The sequence below is a fragment of the Setaria italica genome, chromosome IV, assembly GCF_000263155.2.
Source record: "Setaria italica strain Yugu1 chromosome IV, Setaria_italica_v2.0, whole genome shotgun sequence".
Classification (NCBI taxonomy): Eukaryota; Viridiplantae; Streptophyta; class Magnoliopsida; order Poales; family Poaceae; genus Setaria; species Setaria italica.
This window is the reverse complement of record NC_028453.1, coordinates 20,694,075-20,712,780: the sequence shown is the minus strand read 5'-3', so window position 1 is coordinate 20,712,780 and position 18,706 is coordinate 20,694,075. Positions and strand designations below refer to the sequence as shown.

Sequence of the window (18,706 nt, the reverse complement as noted above, 5' to 3'; positions counted from 1 at the left end):
TGATTATATTTTGATAATCAAGGATCCTGCAGAATTGGAGTAAGCTCAGTACTTCATCACTTTCGTTTGCCACTAATAGTATTGCAATTTATTATGATTTCTTATGCATTGTCCTTATATATTGATTTGCAGTATGGTTTGGGTAAGAAGTGATTTGCCCTATAAGAGTGTGTATAAACTCGGTGATCTCAAGGTGTTGTTGAAACCAGGTTCGCCTATGCCTGAACCATTTTTTAACTTAGGTGTCCGATTTCTTGCATACCGAGAGGCTAAAGGGATGATAAGGTACAACAATAAGGTTGCAAAGCATCACATGGATCTATGATTCTGTGTAAGTTAGCTTGTTTATAATTACAATCATAACTGTGGAATATATGATAAGTGATACTGATCATGGCTATACATCATTTTCCTTCAAAAAATGTTGGAGTTAACACGTCATGAAAAATATCGTAAACATCATGGTGGTAAAGAGTTGGGTGATGTGATTGGTGGATAGGAAATAGTAAAATATGACATACTAGGTTGCAGATATGTAAGTTCTTTTCATGCCATTATTTGTTCATTACATATCCTTTGTGGTCCTAATACTGAGTGTTTTGCAGTTTCTCTTGCCATGGAAGCATGTCAATACCTACCTGCTTTATGTACTCGACATTAAGCGGAAGAAACTTATTGTGATTGACACTAAACCCATTCCAAAATATGCCAAGGATGTGCCATATAAACATTATGCAATACAGATTGTTGAATTTCGCCTAAAATTTATGAACGCATTTAGACAGCTTAAACCTGATTCATGGGAGGATGTTCACAAATGAGAATTTGAACGTGCGAAAGGGATTGTGGAAGACACTGATGGGTAAGATCAGCTCTGACACACCGGCATTTTAGAGTGTCAATATCCTTTATTTTCTTAAAAGATATGTTCGTATATTTATATAGCTGACGATTTATCATACCATAGATTTTCAGTGGCTTATTCTACAATACATGGCATGGTGAGATAGTCCTCGAAACGTGCACATCGAAAAAGTGAGTAAATATGTTTTGTTGTACATTCCTTTGTAATTTTACAATATACGATAAATCCCATCACACGAGAGCTTAACTTGAAGTAAGCACTTATCTTACTTACAGGGTGCTATAACGATGCGGCACAACTTCTTCATTGATCTTCTAGCGCTCATTGATCTTCTAGCGCACGAAGTGAATGCCTAGAGGACAAGACTACCATGCATTGTAAAACATTTCCTTTGGCGCATCACAAGCAAAGAAATAGGATAGATAGGGGACATTTGGATGACTTGTAGTCGTACTTGTTCTACATTATTATTATTATCCTGCTGAATCCAATCTTGGATGATATACTTATTTCGTATTTATACATGTTTTATATTTTTATTATCCCGTTGAATCCAATACTTTGCAATATAAAAATTTTGTTGCCCGTATGCACGGACACGATCCTAGTAAAAAAAAGGCTAGAGTTTGTTGACAACATGCTATCCCCCCGTTGCAGCTTTGGTGTACTCAAGGTAAAAGAAATACGCCAAGTGCAGCTTGGAACACACTATTAGCAGCCTCCTTATTTGTCATCTTCATGGACTCATGCCAATGGTCACTTGCATCAGTCACCTTCACTACCGCCAACCTCGTCATCTTCACTATTTTCAATGACGTGTGCAGGGAAATTAGCTTGCAGCTTCTTAAATGGCTTATAAAGTCAGTTGCTTCCGAGATGAGAGCATTTTTGGCAGCTTCAGATCACCAGCTTTCTTCTCAGAATGAGCCTTCACAGAATCAGCAGCTTTAAAACCTAGAATCTTTTTGCGAGGTCTTTTTGTGCTTTCTCTGCGAGACAACTGGTCAATGTACTTCTCCTGTAAGACAACATTCTTTACAGGTTTCAAAACTCCTGGGCTTGGTTCATCTAGCTTATTTTTCAACCGTGAAAATGGTTTCTTTTGTCCTGAAGAACTTGCACTGAACCTGGGCAAAGAACCTGAATTGATACAACTGTGAGGAGTCCCAGGAGAATCCTCAAAAGAAATGTTCAATTGTAAGGCACTTGGTGAGGATTCAAATATTGAGAAGTGATCAGCCTCATGAGCATGGTCAATGAGGCAATGCTTCTGCAGTAAATGTCTCACTGTCTTCTACGCTGCTAAGCTCTTTTGTTTAGAAGTCCTTTGCCTCCTGACTGCAGGTTTCAAGAGATTTGGAAGTTCAGGATCGGACAATGAGAAATTTACCAGAGGAGAATACTTTGCTTTGCATGTCCTAGGACGAGGGGCAATAGGAGTAGGTGTTGAGAGATCAGCATGGATTCTGTTGAAGCACTCCTCAGCAGATCTCCCTGGTACCTGCAAATAAATAGAACTAAGGTTTGCCTTCACTAGTAGAGAATTGGCTTTCGATGCGCCCCCTTTTGTCCCGGTTTAAAGTTGGCCCGGGACAAAAGGAGGTGCGCCACGGTAGGCAAAAATTGAGGGGAGAGTTAGTCCCGGTTGGTAATTGCAACCGGGACTAAAGGCCCCCTTTAGTCCCGGTTGCAACGGCTAGTGGAGGGCTGTTGGTGGTGGCACCCTTTTATCCCGGTTGGAGGCTCCAACCGGGATAAAAGGTGAACCCTTTTATCCCGGTTGGAGGTTCCAACCGGGATAAAAAGTTTAGTCCCGGTTGGAGCCTCCAACCAGGATAAAAGGGTGTCCCTTTTGTCCCGGTTGGAGCTTCCAACCGGGACTAACCATTCAACCGGGACAAAAGGTGTTCCTTTTTGTCTCGGTTGGAGTTTTTAATCGGGATAAAAACTCATCCCCATTATATACGGCCAAGACAGAGGACTTTCTTCCTCCTCCAGCCCGAGCCAGTCCAGCACATTGACAGAGAGAGCTGAGCTTCACCTACTCTTCGGTGCTGCCCGAAGTTTTTTCCCTCATTTTCGTGGGAATTTCACTCGGCCAACACAAGTGTTGTGAAGGTTTGCTACTTCATCCTCGTGTTATGCTTTGATTTATGCTTTGGAGATGGAAAGATTATTTGCTAGAATGTGATGATGAATTAGAAAAATGGAGAGGTATTTTGAGCTAGAATGTGAGGGAGATTGATGTGTCATATATAGTATGCATTATTGCAGTGGTTTAAAAATGATGCTACCTTGTCTAGACGGTTTATCTTATCAAATTCAATATGGTTTTTTAAATCCATACTTGTTGAACTTGCATACCGTGTTCATTTTTGCTAGGATGTTCTCCGCCGAGCAGCAACGTATGTCAAGAAGGAGGTTCGATTCTATGAGAAAGAGTGGATACGGACATTGTGACCGTGTCCCCTTTTCCGTAGCATCTAACCTCTTTCATGACGAAGTGCGGTGCCGCCCAGTTGAGGACATGCTCGCGAAATGATCACGGTCTTCAAGTTCAACAACTTCTGTAGTGGTAAGGAAAGAATTTTTGTACATAGATGACTTCTGCTACTTGTTGAACTTATCAAATTCAATAAGGTTTTTCAAATCCATACTTGTTGAACTTGCATACCGTGGTCATCTCACATAGGATGTTCTCCGCCGAGTAGCAACATATGTCAAGAAGGAGGGTCGATTCTACGAGAAAGAGTGGATACGGACATCGTGACCGTGTCCCCTTTTCCGTAGCATCTAACCTCTTTCATGACGAAGTGCGGTGCCGCCCAGTTGAGGACATGCTCGCGAGATGATCACGGTCTTCAAGTTCAACAACTTATGCAGTGTTAAGGTAATAATTTTTGTACATAGATGGCTTCTGCTACTGGAGGAAGTGGCGATGGTGGGGGTGATCGTGGTTCCTATTTCGGCAAGGGGAAAATCAAAGTTGGCCCTCAGCATAAGCCGAAGAAAAAGAGCGCGCTGGAAAAAGCAATGCTTCGTTATTTGCAGCAACGTCATGAAGAAGCTGTTGCCGCGGGTCAGGAACCTCCTTTTGGTGGTCGTTATGCTCCACCCTCAATCCCGGGTGTTTCACGTCCACTTAGTACTACCGTTTCAGGCGGCACAAATAAACCTAAGGATATGATTGGGTCAGCGGAACCTTCATCTTCACCGTCCAAGGATGCTTAAAGTCCTACTTGATAATAACCAGTGGATGGCTTGTTGTATTGTATCATGTTGTTTGGGACTTTAATTTAAATATGTATATTTGGATCTTTAATCGATTTTCACGCGTAATCCATTGTCAAGTGTAATCCATTTTCATGCGTAATACGATGCAGATGGACCGGCAATGGATGTATAATGCAGACAGGTGGAGCAAGACGTTTATTGATGGCTTGCATTATTTTTTTGAAGTGGCCAAAGCGATCAAGCTAGAGAATGGGTTCGTATGTTGTCCATGCTTCCAATGCAATAACAAGAAAGAGTATTCAAAGGATTCCTGGGGGACTATTCACAGCCACTTGTTTAAATACGGTTTCATGCCTAACTATTTGGTTTGGACCAAGCATGGTGAACTAGGGGTCGTAATGGAAGATGGCGAGGAGGAGGAGGAAGATGACACCATTCCGGACTGGGTTGCAGGCCAAGCTTTTGCAGGTACTACAATGGGCGAGGCTGATGAAGATGGGTTTGCAGAAAATGGCCCTACTGATGACCTTGGTCAGGTGATACGAGATGCATACAGAGATTGCGAAACTGAGAAGGAAGCAGCAAAGTTGCAGCGCATGATAGATGATCACCAAAAATTGTTGTACCCAGGTTGCCAGCAGGGCCATAAAAAACTAGGTACAACACTAGAATTTGTGCAATAGAAGGCAAAAAATGGTGTGTCCGATAAGGCATTTCAGGGGATGTTGAACATTGTCAAGAAGATTCTCCCCGAGAATAATGAATTACCGTCCACAACATATGAAGCTAAACAGATTATTTGCCCTCTCGGATTGGATGTTCAGAAGATACACACATGCCCTAATGACTGTATCCTCTATCGTGGTGATGAATACGAGAAATTGGATGCTTGTCCCGTCTGCGAAGCCCTACGGTATAAGATCAGGCGAGATGATCCTGGTGATATCGAGGGGCAGTCTCCCAAGAAGAGAGTTCCCGTGAAGGTGATGTGGTATTTCTCTATAATACCACGCTTGAAGCGCTTGTTCAGGAACAAGGCGAATGCTAAGTTGGTGCGATGGCACAAAGAAGACCGTAAGGAAGATGAGATGCTGAGACACCCCGCAGATGGGGCACAGTGGAGATCAATTGATAGAACATTCCCAGACTTTGAAAGTGAAGCAAGGAACATAAGGTTTGGTTTAAGCACTGATGGATTCAATCCATTCGGTGAGTTGAGTAGTGGCCATAGTACTTGGCCTGTGACCCTTTGTATGTTCAACCTTCTCCTTGGCTGTGCATGAAGCGGAAGTTCATTATGATGCCGGCGTTTATCCAAGGCCCAAAACAACCCGGCAACGACATTGACGTGTACCTAAGGCCGTTGGTTGATGACCTTTTACAGCTCTGGAAGGAAGAAGGTGTACGTGTGTGGGATGAGGATAGACAAGAGATCTTTAATCTACGAGCATTGTTGTTCGTAACCATCAACGATTGGCCTGCATTGAGTAACCTTTCAGGACAGACAAATAAGGGATATCGGGCATGCACCCACTGTTTAGACGACACAGACAGCATGTACTTGAAGTATTGTAAGAAGGTCGTTTATATGGGTCATCATCGATTTCTCCCTGCTCACCACCAGCTGAGAAAGAGCGGGATGCATTTCAAAGGGGCACCAGACCATCGTAAAAAACCTGCACACCGTAATGGAAAGCGTGTGTTCGAGATGATGAAGGATGTAAATGTAGTCTTTGGAAAGGGACTTGGTAGCCAGCCTGTTCCGAACGACGATAACGGACATGCACCCATGTGGAAGAAAAAGTCAATATTTTGGGAGCTACCTTATTGGGAAATCCTAGAGGTTCGCAACGCAATAGACGTGATGCACCTGACGAAGAATCTTTGCGTGAACGTGCTAGGGTTCATGGGTGTTTATGGAACCTCAAAAGATACATTGGAAGCACGACAGGACTTGAAAGCCATGGGGCAACGAGATGACCTACATCCGGGAAAAGAGAGATAATGGACATCACTACTTACATCCTGCCAGTTACACTCTCAGCAAGGAAGAGAAGGATAGCATGTTTGATATGAAGGTCCCGTCTGGGTACTCCTCGAATATAAAGGGAATAATAAATATGAAACAAAAGAAGTTTACAAATCTCAAGGCTCATAACTGCCACATGTTGATGACCCAATTGCTTCCGGTTACACTGAGGGGTGTTCTACCAGAAAATGTCCGGTTGCCGCTCGTAAAGCTATGCGCGTTTCTCAATGCGATTTCGTAGAAGGCAATCGATCCATCCAAGCTATCAAAGCTACAGAATGATGTGGTGCAATGTCTTGTCAGTTTTGAGTTGTTATTTCCACCATCCTTCTTCAATATTATGACGCACTTATTGGTTCACCTAGTAAAAGAGATTGGTATTCTCGGACCTGTATACCTGCACAATATGTGGCCTTTCGAGAGGTTCATGGCAGTCCTAAAAAACTATGTTCTTAATCGTGCCCGTCCAGAAGGAAGCATCGCCAAGGGATATGGAACAGAGGAGGTGATCGAGTTTTGTGTTGATTTTATTGATTCAATTGACTCGATTGGGGTTCCAACTTCACGTCACGAGGGAAGGCTCCGAGGAATGGGTACTCTTGGAAGGAAATCAAGTTTGAGCAATGATACTGATTTGTTCGACAAGGCACACTACACTGTTCTACAATAGTCATCCTTTGTGTCTCCGTATATCGAGCAGCACAGGCAGATGGTAGCTTCCAAAAACCCGACCAAATCCGATGCTTGGCTTACCCGTCAGCACATGGAAACTTTTCCCACCTGGTTGCGCCAACAACTTATGGGTAACTCTGAGATTCACCCACAGCTTGCCTGGTTAGCCAGGGGACCTGCTAGCTCAATCGTCGAATTCCAAGGCTATGAGATAAATGGTTACACATTTTACACGAGAGCCCAGGACCAGAAAAGCACGAACCAGAATAGTGGTGTCCACATAGATGCCATGGACAGAAATAATAGCAAGGAGTCGTATTATGGTTTCATACAGGAGATATGGGAACTCGAATACGGACCGCTGTACATCCCTCTATTTCTTTGCAATTGGGTGAAGCTAACTGCCATAACCAAAGATCAGTACGGAATGACAATAGTAGATCTGAGCAAGACTGGATACAGTGATGACCCATTCGTACTTGCCAATGATGTGCATCAGGTGTTCTATGTGAAGGACATGTGTAGCAAACCCAAGAGGAATCCAGAAGAGACATGGGAGCCAAAGTGCCACATAGTTCTTCCAGGTAAAAGAAAAATCGTGGGAGTCGAGGATAAAACAGACCAATCAGATGATTATGATCAGTTTGATGGCATGCCTCCATTCGCCATTGAAGTTGATCCAAGCATCCTGCTATCCAAAGAAGAGGCTCCGTACTTACACCGCGATCATGATCAAGGAACTTTCGTGAAGAAGAAATTTTACAACGTTGTATTGTAATGCGTTAAATGTACATGACCTTTGTGTATTAATTGATACAATTTTTAATTTACCCTATGTATGATTTCATGTGTTCTTAAATTTGTTAGGTGAAGATTTTTTAGATAAACATGAACAATGTTAACCACATACAAACATGGATTTTTCTGCGCATTGAAATTATTTAATTGAATAATTTCTTGATCACAGCGATGCAGTAAAATAAATATTTTAGAGGCTAAATGAACTGGTATAGAATTAATGATTAATTCATACTTATTGTCAATTTACTCGTTAATTAAATATATTTTTGCATGTACAAAATATGTGAAGGTTTTGTTTTTCATCCTGAAATGCAGTGAAAAGATAAAATAAAATCCATTTGCAAAGAACAGGCGGGAGAAGAAAACTAGGAAAAAAGACCTTTTGTCTCGGGTGCCAACAGCAACCGGGACAAAAGGCCCCCCTTATATCCCGGTTGCAAACGGCAACCGGGATAAAAGGGTACTTTTCGTCTCCCGCCCGGACATACCCTTTTATCCTGGTTGCCAACTGCAACCGGGATAAAAGGCCCCCCTTTTATCCCGGTTGGTGGTGGCACCTGGGATAAAAGGGTACGCTCCCAGCCTCACCTGGCGGACGCACCCTTTTGTCCCGGGTCCCATCACCAACCGGGATAAAAGGGGGGGCCTTTTATCCCGTTGGTGACGGGACCTAGGACAAAAGGCCCTTTTGTCCCGGGTGCCATTACGTACCGGGACAAAAGGGGGGGTTAAAAGGCACTGTACTCCCTTCAACCCCCACGCCAGTTACACTTAGCAAAATTTTCACCAAGTCCCGCGCGTTCTGCTTCACCGTCGCCACCCGTCCGCCTCCCTCGCCGGCCACCGCCGCCGTCGTCCCCCATTGCGCCGGCTGTCGTCGTCCCGCCGCTGACCGCGCCCAGACATCCTCCTCCTCCATCGCCCCGGCCGGCCCGCCTCGTTCCTCCTCGTCCGTCGCGCTCGGCCCCCACCTCATCGCCTCCGGCCACCGGCTCCATCCTCGTCGCCGCCTCATCGCCCCTCGTCGCCCCTCGTCGCCGCCTCGTCGCCGTCCCGCCGTCTCGCGCGCCTTGGCTCTGTCGTCGTCGCCTCGGCCGCCGTCCTCGCCGCACCGGCCACCGCCGTCCCGCCACCCGGCTGCCACGGTCCCGCCGACCCGGCCACCTCGTCGCCCCGGCCACCGTCGACGACCGTGCGCGAGAGGTCCGCCGCGCCGGCCGGCACTGGCGCCGAGAAGACCTTTTTTTTTAAGTTAGAAAATTAAGTTATATTTTTATGATAGATTTTTAAGTTAGATTGTTAAGTTAAAAAATTAAGTTATATTTTTAAATTAGATTTTTTAGTTAGATTGTTAAGTTAGATTTTTAAGTTAGATTTTTTTTAAGTTAGATTTTTTTAAGTTAGATTTTTGTATATGTGTCCCCTTCGCCGTCCCGCCACCGTGACCGCCGCCGTCACAACCTAGTAGGCACCGCCCGTGGTTCCGGGGAACCGTCCCCGCCTCCGCCGTACCGCCGCCCTGACCGCTGCCGTCACAACCTAGGCACCGCATGTGGTTATTGCTAGAAGTTCGTAGAAATTTGTAGAAATTTGTAGAAATTCGTAGAAACTTGTAGAAATTCGTAGAAATTCGTAGAAATTTGTAGAAATTTGTATAAATATTCCGGACTTTGTAGGATTCATGTTATTTTATGATTTCATTATATACATGTATGATTCCGGACTTTGTAGGACTTTGTAGAAATTTGTAGTAAGATGATTTCTATGACTGTCATGTATGATTCCATGTATGTTTCAATCAATAGTTGAAATGGCAGACGATGAGACCGCAAGGTATATCATGGAGCAGATAATCGCTGGTGATGGTAGTGGTGACAACGTTCCACTATCGTACACGGATGAAGAGGGCACCCAGGCGGACATGTTCCTCAACATGTCCGCCGATGGGAATGAAGAGCAACAGCTGTAGCAACACCTTGCCGTGGCGGAAGGTTCTGGCGAGGTATATATAATGATTCTTGTATTGTTTCATGCCACCGTTACTACTATGTACTAATTAACGAATCTTGAACTGTTAGCCCTCCGGATCAACGCAAGGGCAGAAGACCCGAGGTCGTACAAAGGTGATGGAAGGGAGGCTTGTCATCACGGAAGTGACAGAAGAGGGCAGGCCGGTTGCTCCCGAGAAAGTAGCAAAGAAGTACGTGAGTCAGACCGGGGCAATCGTCCGGGACAATGTGCCTATCAGCATCAAAGAATGGAAGGGCAGAAGCACTAATCCGTACGCCCTCCTGGAGACAGAAAAGAATATGCTGTGGGAAGACGTGAAGAGACATTTCACATTCTCCAAAGGATATAGTGAGAAGGATGTCAAAGCGTGGACGCTTAAGAAGATGGCTACACAATTCTAGACATTCAAGAAGATGCTGGATACTCACTACATTAAGAAGGGCCGAACTCCAGACTTCAACGCGTGGCCAAAGTTGAGGGACCACTGGGATGCATTTGTTGAATATAAGAGGAGTGAAGACGGTGTGAAAAAGATCACGACCAATACAACAAATGCTAGTCAGAAGGGCTACCACCATCATTTGGGGCGAGGTAGGTATGGCTCAGCAATTCCCAAGTGGAGGAAGATGGAACAAGATCTGATCCAACGAGGAATCGTACCTGCAACTATTGAATGGCCCGAACGATCAAAAAATTGGTACTACGCTCATGGAGGCTCCCTAAGCTAAGAGGATGGGACGTTGATTTTTAATGACACAATACGTGAGAAGGCCGAACATCTTGTGAAGAACATTGAAGATTCTAAGGCTGGGAGGTTGAAGGTGGACCGAGAAAATGATGAGCTCACATTGGCCCTCGGTAATCCGGAGCACCCAGGACGTATCCGAGGGTTCGGGGTGGTTCCGTGGAAGTTTGCTTTCCGAGGTGACATCGCCTCGTACAGAAGCCGGAAGCGAAGAAAGGAACAGATCGAGGAGAGCTGGCGGCAGATGCTAGAATCTAAAGTGCAGGCACAAGAACAAAGAATGATGGATGAAATCAATCGGCGGGTGGCCCACGTAGTTGCGGAGTTGGCTCAATCTGGAGCATTGCCGACTCCTAACACCGCTAGCCCTTCTCAATGCCTCTTGAGCAGTTGTGCTTCTACAGGGGTCCCCGATGCGCAGACGCCCAGGTTACCCGTGGAGGAGCAACGGTTCCCCGTGGATGCCATCACACAACGGACCTCATGTGAGCTGCATGCACCGGTCGGCAACCTCACTATTAAGGTATACTTATACATAATATTTATGCAATCTTGTCAATTGATCCAGGCCTCGAGATCGGAGTTGAACTTGTTTACTTCTGCTATATGTACAGGTAGCGTACGGGAGTGCGTTAGCAACCCTGGCGGGGCAGAGCAGTCATGGCATGGAAATTCCACCGGGCTACGCCAGCGTCCGCGTAGAGCAAATAGTTGATAGCCAGTATGAAGGTCTAGAGCTCGACCTCCCTGGAGGTGACGGGGAAAAGACATTGGCAGATGCGCTTCATGGGATCATTCTATGGCGAAAATGCTACATTATTATTCCCAGCACGGAGCCATCTCCTCAGAGCTCAAGACCGCTCCCCGTAGATCCCCAACAGCGACCTTCTCCTCATACCTCGAGACCGTCATCTCCTGCTCCAGGACCGTCCCTTCCATCTATATCAAGGTCTCCATCTCCACCACATCCTGGTGCTGGGAGCGATGACGACAATAACAACACCCCTCCCCGATCACCGTCGCCGGCACCAAAAGTGGCGCCCTTGAAGGAACCTGCACCACCACTAAAGAAGTCACGAGCACCGCCTCCCAAGCAAAGACAGAGAAAGAAGAAAACAAAGGAGCCTGAAGTGACTCGTAAGGAACGCTGGGAGGCAATGTCTCATGCGGAACAGTGGGCAGAAATCCAACAAGAGGCCAGTGAGTGGTTCAAGAAACAAGCCGAAGAAAAAAAAGCAAGGGAGATGGAGCCACCGCCAGTAAGTCGGCGAGATTTAAACTTTTTTATCAGGATGGAAGAAGGAGCCAAGAAAAGGATACCACTCTTATCAAACTATGAACGGGCTTTAGTAAAGGCTGATGAAAAGGATAAAAGGAAAGGAAAGTCATCTTCCAGCGGTCCTGTCCCCGACCTCAGCCATTTATCAAAAAAAGATGCTCAACGGGTAAAAGCAATGCCCTTGGATCAACAAGCAAATGTATTGAAGTTCATGGAAGAAACAGGTCTGGGACTTGATGAATGCATAGGGCAAGTTGAGACGCCAACTGCACCGCCCCCTGAGCTAAGATGGCCTTATGAGCTAGGCAAACCTCTAGTAAAGCCTTCATTGGTACGGAAGCTATCAACAAAGATGTACGCATTCCATCAATGGTACATGATGGCATCCGCTGACTCGAGGGAGATGATCGGCCTGAAGGTAAAACCGATAGATTTTCACGGTGAAGGGGAGAAAATGCTGTGGCTAGACTTCAAGGATATATACGAAGTGTACCATCATGATGCCCTGGACGTCTCTCTGATCAGCGCTTGGGTTCTGTAAGTGTCCGTTTATCTCTACATGTAAATTTTGGCGTGCGTCACCGTACTAACTTTGTCTTCCATTTCATGTAGGATGCTAATTCAGACATGCCGCCGAGAGGCGTACCTACATGTAGGCTTCATGGATCCATCTGTAGTTAACCAACAACAGATACAATTAGCGCCGGAAAAAACCTTTGCGGAAGTATACAATTTCCTAGACAAACAAACATTCAAGGATTTCATACTACTTCCATACAACTTCAAGTAAGAGTGTGTATACCGTCTACTTTCGATGTCTTTTTCCTTATCTCTACATGTTAGTTAGCTCTAATATGCATGAATATTTTACGCACGCAGCTTCCACTGGATCCTTATTATAATTGAGCCTGAAAGAAGCCACATCACTATCTTCGATTCGTTGAGGAAAGATCCGGTGGAGTACCAAGAAGTGCAAGACATGCTAGGCTTGTAATAATTCTGGACCTTTATCTCTATGCAAAAGTTTATTTCCTAAATTTTATCCTTGTTACACTATATCATTCATTATTCTAATCCGCAGCGCATGCAAACAATTCATAAGGACACACAAAGGTCCATTCAAAGAAAAACTTACATGGAACACAAACTTCCCGGTACGTATGAAGTCTGCACATTTATTACATTGTATAACACGAATATTTCATAACTTATTTTTTTCCGCACTGAAGTGCTTAAGAGAGGAACCCGGGAATAATCTATGTGGCTACTACATCTGTGAGCACATGCACATTTTTATGGGACCCAAGGGGCTGAAGATGACGCCGCACAACTTTAAAGTACGTAAAATAAAACTATTACTAGTTAATTATTTTCTAGCTCCTTATATGTATTTGTTCGTGTAACATTCACAAATTTCCAAATTATAGATGTTAAATATTCAACAAGGACTCTTGAAGGAAGAAAGAGTAGCGGCAATATGTGAAGGTCTCATTGGATTCCTAATGGACGAGGTGGTAGATCCAAAAGGAGAATTTTATTACGATGGACGACAATTAGACACTCCGATCAGCAACACCACGACGGGAAGATTGTAGACAGATACTTTGATTTATTTGTATATATAATATGCGCTAATTATGATCGATTTGTACTAAGCTAGTTGAATTGTGTATATGAATTGTGTATAAGAATTATGTATATATATAGTAATTGTATAATTACAAATCCCATTCGTTTAAATACTAGTTGATTTCGTTCTAAAAAAATCTCAACTACTAAAGGTTAACAAATTAAAAGGGCCGCGGTACTACGTACGTGATGCATGCATGAAAAATTCAGGCGCCAGGCAGTGCCATGCAGGCGCCATTTAGTCCCAGTTGGAATCCAACCAGGACTAAAGGGTAACCCTTTAGTCCCGGTTGGGAAATCCAACCGGGTCTCGGTCGCTTCTACCAACCGGGACTAAAGGGCCTGTCCTGCGCCTGGCGTGGCAGGCCCTTTAGTCCCGGTTGGTGACACCAACCGGGACTAAAGGGGACCTTTACTCCCGGTTAAAAGACCTGGGACTAAAGACCCCCCCTTTTGTCCCGGTTGGTTTATCCCGGATGAATTTTCGAGAGATATGCACCCTACCAACCGGGACTAAAGGCCAATTCTCTACCGCTGCTTAAAATGTTAAAACAACAGTGGCAATTAACTGGCTAAAAAAACTCGACCTGCGGGGTAAGATAGCCCCCAGGCATTTTGCTAAGAAGAAAACCTTCTCACGCAGGCCGAGAAAATTCCCGAACCCCTGCCCCACCCTTACATAGCGGGGCAATTAACTGACTGGCACTAAAAATACTAAGACAATAAATGCTAACAATATTAACTTCTTCAAAGTTGGCGTCAGTAATACCGGAGACGACAGAAAATAATACTAGCTTTCTTGTAAATGCTGATGTTCATGATGGCATGTGTTACTTTCCAGCATCTACAAAGTACTTAGATTGGCCTATTTTTTATCTACTAATATGTCAGGAATTACACATTTAAAGAGGCAAGTAGCCCTTAGTGCATATGTTTCACAACTAAACAGGCAGCACTTGGTTCGCAACTACTGCTTTCCCGTGTAATTTGCACAGGTGGGTAAGGATCTGATGATCAAGGGTAGGGCCAGCCTTGGCAGGCCAGCCCAGAGTTGTTCTCCCACGCTGTCAGCCAAGGCTCTAAGATCGGTTGGAAAGGAGATGTTACATGGACGGCTGGCCATCTGCCTTTAGCAGGCCAGGCAGGAGCTCTTCTTCCATGCCATCAGCCAAGACCTGAAGACATTTAGAAGCAGAGACTAGTGAACTTATTTGGACTATTCTTGCTTGAGAATAACAATTACAATAGGCCTACTTATAAAGAGGACTTTCCTAACGAGTAACAATCATTTTTCTCGAACAACGCAGAACTGCGTGTAACAAGTAACAATTATGAATGAATAATACAAATAAGAACCCACCTAACTAATATATAAGTTAAAAAGCTGATTGTGAACAGTTTTGGGGAATAGCCATCCTTGTTGGGAAAAATGACACCATCTCAATCTTTGGACTGGAGCGCTCTCCTTTTCCATTATAGCTGAACCATACATCTGCCAACTACTCATCCCATTTTACTAATTACTATTTAGCTTATGTTGGAGTTGGAGCCTTGCACTTTACTGTTTCTGTTGTACATTGTTCATAAGAGGAATACTACCACAAGGAGTAGCACCAAAACCCATGAACAACCCATGTTCACTGAGGGAATTCCTAAATAGATGCAAAATCATTCGGACCACGCTACATTAACTGCATCATTCTCGTTGTATTTTTATGATAAACAAGACAAGATAACAATATAGAATAATGGTTCTTCGGGTAGCTGTTGCAATTATGATGAAATGATGAAAACAGTAAAGCAAATAACGCAAGGACTGGAATTACCAGTTTGGAAACTCTCTTCCAGAAATGCGGGGATGGTCGGGCACTGAAGTATGCATGGCGCAATGCGACGTCCTGCTCTTCTGTCCAATCATCTAAGCCATGGAAATGTTGTTTTCTTTCTCTTTCAATCCCACTTGGCACTTCATTATTTTCCTCAGTGTTCATCAGTCTTTCATCCCCAAATTGGGGCTGCACCACCAAAGATGAATTCCTTTTATTTTTACCTTTTTTTTGGCTGACTTTTCTGGTTTCATTGCTAGTTGCAATTTCTTGGCTATCTGGAGACAATGATTGGAGCTCCTGGTAATTTTGCCTCTTTGGTGAGGACCTTCCTTCAGTGCCTCTCTTCCTCTTTCTAGTCAGCACCTCACGATGGCTGGGGTTTAGCTGTTTCTTCTCTTTCCTTTTGCAAGATAGATCTGCAATCTTTTGCCTGATAGGAATATCTTGGGAATTCGAACGCAGTGGCTGCGGCTCCTTGTGGTTTTTCGTCCTTGGTAAAGCCTTTGCTGCAGCATTTCTTTGGCTCCTCCTACGATTCTTTATATTCTTATCTTTCCCTGAAACATTCGGAGTCTTTCTGTTATGAGTAACTTGAAGAAACTTTTGAGGCAGCAGTTGTGTGCCCAAACTCTTATCTGCTGGGTGAAACCGTGGGGATCTGCGCCGTGGTGTGATTGCTGATTGATAATCCCTGACCTCACATTCCTACAAGGGTGAGCAGAAATTAACAATGCCACGTCCTACAATCTAAGAATCCAATGTGAACAGAATGGAGATCTCTAACTAACGAACATGCTAGTATTAGGGCTGGATAAACACGAACTAGATCAAAATGGTAGTGAGATATAGAAATCAAGAAACAGCTTAGGAACTGTTACTAGTGAGCAGTGAGACAAGTAAATAATTCTGATAGCAACAAACAAGACAGAACAAGATTTTTCTTGATAGCCATGGCATCCTTTGTATCGCGTGACTATTCAGTATGTATTTAAGAGAGCGCCTCAAATCAAAGAACAATGACAACAATAGGGTAGAAAGGGTTCCTAGAAAAGGTGAGGGGCGGAACAAGCAAATCAGGGGTCAAATCATAGAATTTTTTTCCCCTTTAATTCTAGAGAGGCAGGATCCAGTCAAGCGATCGTAGCCCCAAACCGAACCCAATCCCCAACAATCAAGAACGCCCCCTACCTCGATTCCGTTATCTATCAAAATCAGGTGATCCGGATCCCTGCCCGCGAGCCGCGGCGAGCGGCGCGGGAGCACTCTCGGCGCCAGAGCAGCCCCGGCGTCCTCAGCCCGGCTGCCGCCGCATCTCCACGTGTTCTTGGGAGCGGCCTGTTTCTTAGCCATCTGGGGCTCCTCCACCTCGTCCCGGTTCTTGGCACGGGAAGGGAGCCTCCGCAAGAACAAGCTTCGCAAGGTTGCGTGGTGCGAGCGTAGCCTTGTGTCTCGTCATGCTTCTTGGTCTTTTTTTACATTGTCTCGTCATGCTTCTTGGACTTTTTTTACATGGGCGCTTGCTAGCGCCCGGACGTTGGGCGTGAGCAACTTCCATCGGACGCATGCATCACCATCCGTTTTAATTCTGACGGTCAATAAATATCATTAATTATCCGACATTCCGTTGCAACATCAAAATAAAATAGCTGCAACATCGAAAATCTATGGTTGCAACATGAAAAAGATGCCAAAAAAATAGCTCAATGTAAACATAATATTCGTGAGGGAAAATTCCCACCGCAACATTGAACACATGTTTCATGCAACATTTCCAAAAAGTCATCATATGTTGAGTTGGGGTTGAGCTCGTACAGGAAGAAATATTGCAACATGAAAAATTGACAGATGAAACAACAAAAGCTAACTATTGCAACATCGAAACATCTCAAAAAATCAATCGTGAAACATCAGACGATACGTTCATCCGCAACACCCGTGCGCATCTACAGCACTTGCAACATCCAAGAATTTCTACTGCAACATCGTGAGATACCTATTGCAACATGGCAGTCGGGGGGCTATCCGTTGATGATGAGAAAAAAACCCGCCGCAACATCTGTTTCGTGTTGCATGGAACATTCAAATCTTTTATTGAAAATGCAACATCCAGATAAAACATGTGTGAAACATATGCAACATCTAGATCTACTTTGCAACATCCACATGAAACACTTGCAACATTCTTCTGAAACACTTAAAATATACGCTTGCAACATGAAGCAAACCTTATGAAGCGTCCCCACATAAGTAGAGACTAAATGTGATACAAATATCAGTCCCAGGAGGCTGATAACACATTTATTCGACAGATAATTCAGTTACCGTACAACTCCCGAGGGAGTGGGCGTGAGAGCCACGCAGCAATAAGAAGTAAATAAACAACAGCGGCTAACCAAGCGACTGCCAAAAGACAGCACTCGGGACTACACGGCAGTAGCAGCATCTTGGAAAGGCCAACACCACAGGCAGCGTTGGGTGTGGACACAACCTCTACTCAAGGTCCTCGGCGATGAAGTCCGGGTCTTCCTCTGTAGTAACGAAGCAAGGGTGAGTACGAACGTACTCAACAAGTCCAACCCCATCCACGGAGGGGGATACAAGCAAGTATATGCACAGGATATAACAAGGATAGGCTAGGGTTTATTTGCAATAAAGCTAGATTTTCAACACATGCATGGGCTCGTTTTCAAACAAGTTTTCGTAAAGCTTTTCTTTAGTAACCGAAACATGGAGTGGGGTTGATCCTACACAAAGGATCCAAGTTTTATCGCTATCGGACTCCCCGTCCGCCATAGCTCACGGCACAACTGCCGGACACTTCCAAAATCCAACACACACACACACACGCACACGTGACCATCCATGCCCAAGTACTAGTTATGTGACCAAGCCGTAACTCGTCCAATGCCGTGGACACGGCTACCCGGATAGGTTTTAACTCTGCAGAGGTTGTACACTTTACCCACAAGTAGGGTACCGCAGCACGATCACCTTAGTGCCGGTGCGGATCCTAACAAAGCCATTACCCACCATAGCTGCGACTGGCTAGCCCTCACGGAAGCACCCAAGGGGTTCACGGCCCATCCATGAGACCGTAACCGGGACCTAAGTCACCAACATCTTACTCCCTTTCCATAGGCTCCGTTGCTCACCAGCACCCCTGAGGACTAACAGTTTAGCTAGTGGGATTTATGCTAAGCCGTTGCCCATACAACGGTCGAGTGGTTGCACGATGGTGGAATTAGGCAAGATGACACATCAACTCGGTCCTTAATCATGACAAGATGGATATCTCCCGACATCGCTCAACCACTAAGGTACGAGCACAACATCCTGGTATTTCACACAAGAAACACCCATCCATCTCGTCTACACACCCCTTTCCTTCGAACCTAGAAAACCATTCTACCATACACACACACATATATTTTCCAAGTAAACCAATGTAATGGTGAGTGCAGTCGAGTAGCAATTTCCTAAGCATTCTAGCGGTGGTTATCGACTAAATAGAACGAGTCATATTTAGAGACAACCATAGGATAACAAGGAATGTTCATAACAGTCAAGGGGTGGCTATCGCGGACCATGTCTTGCAATAAAATAAAATTATATG

The 18,706-nt window shown here is 44.7% G+C and overlaps 1 pseudogene; it reads right to left on the bottom strand.

The window, feature by feature from the left end:
- Positions 1–1,630: 1,630 nt before the first annotated feature.
- The window catches only part of LOC101761105, an 18,897-nt pseudogene continuing 1,821 nt past the window's right edge, over positions 1,631–18,706 (bottom strand).